Source organism: Dinoponera quadriceps, unplaced genomic scaffold, assembly GCF_001313825.1.
Source record: "Dinoponera quadriceps isolate SergipeBrazil2010 unplaced genomic scaffold, ASM131382v1 scaffold868, whole genome shotgun sequence".
In the NCBI taxonomy this organism is placed as follows: domain Eukaryota; kingdom Metazoa; phylum Arthropoda; class Insecta; order Hymenoptera; family Formicidae; genus Dinoponera; species Dinoponera quadriceps.
The window spans coordinates 2,659-9,656 of NW_014554956.1; the positions used below are offsets into that span (position 1 = coordinate 2,659).

Below are 6,998 nucleotides of genomic sequence, written 5' to 3' on the forward strand. Positions count from 1 at the left end.
ACAGATTCTTTGATCCATTTTTTGGAATAGGCAAAAATCGAAGACGAGCCAAAACACGTCCAAGCAAAACAGCTGTCAAAGATAAACTGAATATTCAAAATGGCCGAACTTGTCGGCATAAGTGAGGGACATGAGTACCAACATAACGCCACAAAAAAATCGAAAATCAAATATATGTAACCCGCGGAAATTCAAAATTCGCGATACTTTTTGAACAGACCTCGTATATGAAATATTACTTTTAGACCAGGGTGTTACGCGAGTCGAGTCGTCGCGAGTAATATCCCTTCACAGCGCGTTAGAGCGGGAGGAGTCGGTGATGCCCGGTGTAGAATAAATTATCTTTTGTTGAAAAAACAAACTTGTCTTTATTTCGTTGTCCGCCCGATACAATGTTGCTTATGCGACCGACAGCGTGTCGGTTCCCGAGAGTTGAGAGTCTAGAATCTCCCGTCGCGCCGGTATTACGTCCGCTTTATCCTCTTCCTATGTCTCAATCACTGGGGACGGTTTGGATGTGTCAGCGTCACTTAAGTGTAGACGCTGACCATCCTGATTTTGATATTTCCTTTGCCAGAATGTAGGGTTGCATTTCCGCAAAGCAACGTTTGGTAATTCGAGCTGTAGCCTTCGTTTATGGTCATCGACATGTCTCATCGTTATGCTTACAACAAGGGCAATTAGTCATATAAAGAAGATTGAAAACTCACTAAAAAAGGCTAAAATTCTGTTAGGTTGTCTCATAGATGTAGGAATATTAGAATAAAATGTAAGCCCAGAAGAGTGATGCCACGTCGAGAGGGGGATGAGATAAATATTATACCTGGTTTTGATTGGTTTTTACTATGCGCAGTCGAACATGGATCTCTTCGTGTTCATAGGTTTGTTCGTATTGTGTACACTTTTTATATTTTCGCTCCTAGAACGAGACGAATGTATATTCGGACTGGAAAAAGGAAAAGCGAGGAGATTGATTAAGAAAAATGCAAACAACACCAACAAGTTTTATGTTAGCGTCTATTAGTATCCGTTTATTGAATATTTACATACAAGTTGCAACCGATGGATATAAATTATTTTCTACATTTTCAATTGATTTTTACATATAGAATAACTTTCTTATATATAGAAAATCTTTGTTCGGTCGAAAATTAGCCACATTCTTGTTTAATTGGCAAATCTTCAAACTCGATTATCTCAAAAACAATGGTTCAAACAAAAAAAGATATTTTTTTCAACATATTTTTACATATAGAATCGCCTTTTATTATATATATTTATTATATATATTTTTCAGAATTATATGTTCACGTTCTTAATACTTCGTTTAAAATTGGCGGTACTACGCATGAGTAGAATTCAACCAATTAAATCCAAGTACAATTTTGGAGATACCTCGCCCATCAAATGGGCTTCACCTCCCTTATCCATAAACTCTGCTTACGTTCCATTCTCATATTCCTGTGTCCATGGGTTTTCCAGAAAGTTATTGCGGTTTTCATTCTTTGAGACTTGATGCTTTGTTTTCTAATAAAGTTGTTTCCTTCATGCCTATATTATATACTCTTTTAACCAGTTAACTGTGGCGATCTCTTTGCAAAGCGCCCACCAGTGTGTGTCGCGATAATCAAGCGAGTTAGCTCTCAGGAAGTTATAAATCCAACTCAAATTATTTATAATTTTCATTTGTCTGTTTCATTTCGTCTTGACCTCTAAACATTTTACCCATATTAAAATTTACGAATATAATTTAGTTTTCGCCAGAATTACAATTTAAATATTAAATTGTATAAAATTTTACGCATGACGGGTATAGTCGTCATGACACAAGATTCTGCCATATCTCCATGACGGATATAGTCGTCAAATACACTTAACTGCTTAAAGTACAGACTTCGCTCAACAGTTTGATAACAATATAGGCGTTTTTAAATACATAGTTTGTGTTTTATTTAGATTAATGAATTAAAAATGCAAAAGAAGCAAATTCGAGCGATCTTCTTGTACGAATTCAAAAGAGGTCGTAAGGCAGCTGAAATGGCTCACAATATCAACAATGCATTTGGCTCAGGAATCGCTAACGAACGTATAGTGCAATGATGGTTTCGAAAGTTTTGTAATAGAGATAAGAGCTTGAAGATGACAAGCGCTCTGGACGACCGGCAACCACTTGAAGGTATTGGTTGAAGCAGATCTGCGCACAACGGTTTGAGAACTTGCGAAATAACTTAGCGTAAAAAAATCAACCATTTCTGTTCATCTGGAACGAATTTGAAAGACAAAAAAGCTCGACAAATAGGTATCATATGAATTAAACGAAAGATACAAAAATCGTCGTTTTGAAGTGTGTTCTTCATTGATTTTGCGTAACCAAAATGATTCGTTTCGCATTATAACGTGTGGTGAAAAATGGATCTTGTACGACAATTAAGTGGACCTTCTGCACAGTGGTTAAAGTATGATGAAGCACCAAAACACTTTTTGAAACCGAAATTGCATCAAAAAAAGATCATAATGACTGTTTGGTGGTCGTCAGCCGGGATAATTCATTACAGTTTTTTGAATCTGGACGAAACCATCATAGCAGAGAAGTACAGTAAAGTAATAAAAAAAATTCACCAAGAACTGGCACATCTAAAACCAGAATTGGTCAACAGGAAAATTCCAATTCTCTTGCGCGACAATGCTCGACCACACGCACAATTAATACTGTAGAAGTTGAACCAGCTGGTATATGAAACTCTGTTTCACCCCATATTTACCGGACTTCTCGCTACCGACTATCACTTCTTCAAGCATCACGGCAACTTCTTGCCGGGAAAACCTTCAATAACCAAGCCGTTGTTCAAAACGCTTTCGAAGAGTTCACAGCTTCTAGAAGTGTGGAATTTTATGCTATGGGAGTAAATACACTTGTTTTTCGTTGAAAAATATCAATAGATTCTAATGGTTCTTACTTCGATTAATAAAATTTACTTTGAGTTGAAATACGAGGGCAGTCCGATAAGTACTTAGCCTACAAAAGAAAAACGAAAATTTTGGAAAAGTGGCGATTTATTTCTCAACATAGTCTCCTTTTAGCTCGATACACTTGACCCAGCGATGCTCCAACTTCTTTAACCACCTGAAAAATACGTTTTCTCAAAGTCTGGAAAGTAGGCCTCCGTGGCGGCGATGACCTCCTCATTCGACTCAAATTTCTGCCCGGCGAGTGAAATTGGTCGAATTGGACTACGAACTGCTGCCCCATCCACCGTATTCTCCAGATTTGGCCCCATGCGACTTTTTTTTGTTTCCAAACTTGAAAAAGTCACTTTTTTCTTTTGTAGGCTAAGTACTTATCGGACTGCCCTAGTATATATATTTGAAGTTGATGTTTAAAAAACGCAATCATTTTCTGGACAATCTAATATAAAAAGCCCTCATTCTTAGATATACCAAAATATACCTACAGAAATAAACATATCTAAAAATTAAGCATATAAGAAATCGTTGAAATTTTACCGAAAAAGGGGTAAACCAAAATCTTATAAACTCTAAACTTCCTTTACTTTCAGACTCCTCAAAATAGCTATCATTTCTGGACTAAGAACATTGGGCACTTAAAATACCTACAGAAATAAACATCTCTAAAAATTAAGCATATAAGAAATCGTTGAAATTTTACCGAAAAAGGGGTAAATCAAAATCTTATAAACTCCCCTTACTTTCAGACTCCTCAAAATAGCTATCATTTCTGGACTAAGAACATTGGGCACTTAAAAAAGACAGAAAGACAAGAAAAACACTTAAAACCCATCAAAAAAGTTTAAAATTATTATAAAATTTAATAGCACAAAACGGCTTTCCATTTTTTGACCAGAACCATTGGGCATATGGAAAATCGTTGAAAAATCACTAAAAAAGCTTGAAACTTCTATAAAAATTTCTTTCTTTAACACCTTAAAGTATACCCACAAGATTAAATTGCCCACAAAATTGGGCACATGAAAAACCATATAAAAATTAACGGAAATATCTCAAAATTCTTTAAAATTCCCTTATTTTTTGGAAACTCCAAAATGACATTATATTTTTGGGGCACTCGGGATTGTGCACTTAAAACTATATAAAAAGACACTCAAAACTCATCGAAAAGGATCAAATTACTTAAAAATCAACAGCCTAAAGTGGCTCTTGATTTCTGGACCAGGGCAATTGGGATACTTGAAAAATCCTTAAAACTTTAGAAAGTCTAGAATCCTATAAAAATTCATTTTTCATATACTCCAAATTTGACCAAATATGGACACTTTTAAAAAGTGTTGAAATGCTGTAGGAAATTTTTTTATCTACTCGAAATATTATTTAAATTTCTTAAAATTCAATAGTTTATGACGACTTTTCATTTCTAGATGATAAGGCACTTATTTAAAGTTCATTTTACTAAACCTATTAAAATTTGATTAAAAAACCTCGAATTTTAGGGAGGGAAACATTTCTTTTCCTGAAAATCAATCAAGCTTAGCATAACGATAACGTTAACATCTTTTTTTCAGCGGACGTAGAAAATAACGGCTGACGAAGTTATAGTTTTTGTTATATTCATGACTGTTGTGATAATTTTTAATAATATAATATAATAATCTTTAATAACCATTTATTAACATTTAACATTAACTCATTATAAATATCATTACATCAGCCATCTTGTTTACTTACTATACTGAAATTTTTTAAAGAAGATACTTTCTCCGCCACTTTACTTTTATAACAACCATTCAAAAATAAATCCGAGAAATATCAACTTATTCTAAAGAAAAAAGGCGTTCTGTCATTGTGATATTAATTTCTATTAAAGTTTAAAAATATCGAAAAAAGATAATAACAGGTGGGCTGATAAGTTCCCGGTCTAATAAAGAAAACACAACTTTTTTGGTAAAAATAAATTTTATTCATCAACATAGTTTCCATCAAGAGCGATACAGTCACTCCAGCGCCTCTCTAACATTTCTATACCTTTTTTAAAAAAACGATTTATCTTTAGCCTCAAAATAGGCGTTTGTTTCGGCGATCACTTCCTCATTAGAGCCAAATCTCTTACCTGCGAGCATCTTTTTTAGGTCTGCGAACAGGTAATAGTCGCTCGGAGCCAAGTCTGGAGAGTAGGGGGGTGCGGAATCAATTCGAAGCGTAATTCGTGCAATTTCGCCATCGTAGCCAAAGACTTGTGACAGGGTGCACTGTCCTGGTGAAAGAGTAATTTTTTTCTTTGCATGTGAGGCCGTTTTTTCGACATTTCCTCTTTCAAACGATCCAATTGGCCTATGTAGCGATTGCTGTTGATTGTCTGGCCTTTTTCGAGGTACTCGATAAACAAAATACCGTGCGCATCCCAAAATACAGACGCCATAACCTTGCCAGCTGACTGTTGCACTTTTGGCCGCTTTGGGCGAGGTTCCCCGGCTGCTGTCCACTCAGCTGACTGTCGACTAGACTCTGGTGTGTAGTGGTGGATCCATGTTTCGTCCATGGTTACGTATCGACGCAAAAAGTCTGTTTTATTGCGACGAAAAAGCTCTAAACAGTGTTCAGAATCATCGACTCGTTGTTGTTTTTGGTCAAAAGTCAACACGCGCGGCATTCACTTTGATAACAGCTTTTTCATAGACAAATGTTCATTCAAAATAAAACCTACACGTTCTTTGGATATATTCAGAGTCTCAGCTATCTCAAGCAACTTCACTTTACGGTTCCCCAAAACGATTTTGTGGACTTTTTTGATGTTTTCCGGAGTAATCACCTCTTTTGGGCGACCAGAGCGTGGTGAATCACTGGTGTCCGTACGACCACGTTTCAATTCAGCAAACCAATCAATAATGGTTGATTTACCTGATGCAGAGTCGGATAACGCTTATCAAGCCAAGCTTTTGTTTGAACGGTGTTTTTTTCCATCAAATAACAATGTTTTATCAAAACACGAAATTCTTGTTTATCCATTTTTTTGTTTACCAACAAAGTCGTTCAACTGAACCACTCTAACTTTTTATCCACAGGGCGAATCGTCATGAAATTTTTTCTGCTACCGTCTAAAGGTTAGTATTTACTAAAACAAGCATCGGTTCAGCGATTGCAACGCCATCTGTGTGTCAGACCGGGAACTTATCAGCCGATGTGTTAAACTATAGGTTGTTAAGAGTAATAGTTTAGTTAATATTGCAGGCAAACCGCTACCAAAAATGGCACGGGAATTCATTATTAATCTTTATATTTCACGCAGATTCATGTCATAAACTTCAAAACTTTTTCCGACAGTTCCACACGTAAATGAGGCTTTTTATCAAAATGTGTTCTCATTGGTAGCTATGGATAAGTAAGGCAAGTATCTTCTTTAACACACTAACTGTCAAGTGTATTATATTTAACTCAACCTAGTTTTAATTCCGTAGCCTTGTGAAGCGTATACAACTCACACGTCATTTTACCTAGGGTGCCTCCAAAACAACGTGGCTCCAGGGAAAACTATTGTTTTTCTAGTGTGTCGGTTAATGTGTTAAAAAAATTTAGTATAACTTAATGACAGTCTCATCTACTAATATTACAGTTCGTTTCCTAAATCTTAACAATTTGCAAGTAATATTTAAATATCGTCAAAAATGTCAAATAGACAAATACGAGGTGTGTTCATAAAATAACGGGAATTTTTTAATTTCGCGGGTTTGGAGAGTCCGATCGTCAAAATTTTTTTTATTATGTTGGTATACATGCCCCTGAAGTATGATAAAATTTTCAGCTGTATTCATTGTTTACTTTGTCTGTGGCAGCCGCTAAGGTTAGACGTGTTTTTATGAGCTCGGCGATTTTCGTTTGTTAAAAGAACTTTGTTAAAAGAAAAAAATAAAATAAAGTGTAACAAAGTGTGTGAAATGTTAACAAAGGCCTATGGTAAGTCTGCTATGAATAAAACAAGAGTTTACGAGTGGTATAAGCGTTTCCAAGATGGCCGTGAAGACGTTGAA

At 35.6% G+C, this 6,998-nt stretch overlaps 1 pseudogene; it reads left to right on the top strand.

Moving 5' to 3' along the window:
• The first annotated feature begins 859 nt into the window (after nucleotides 1-859).
• On the top strand, nucleotides 860-2,966 carry LOC106742679 (annotated as a pseudogene).
• The last annotated feature ends 4,032 nt before the right edge of the window (nucleotides 2,967-6,998 follow it).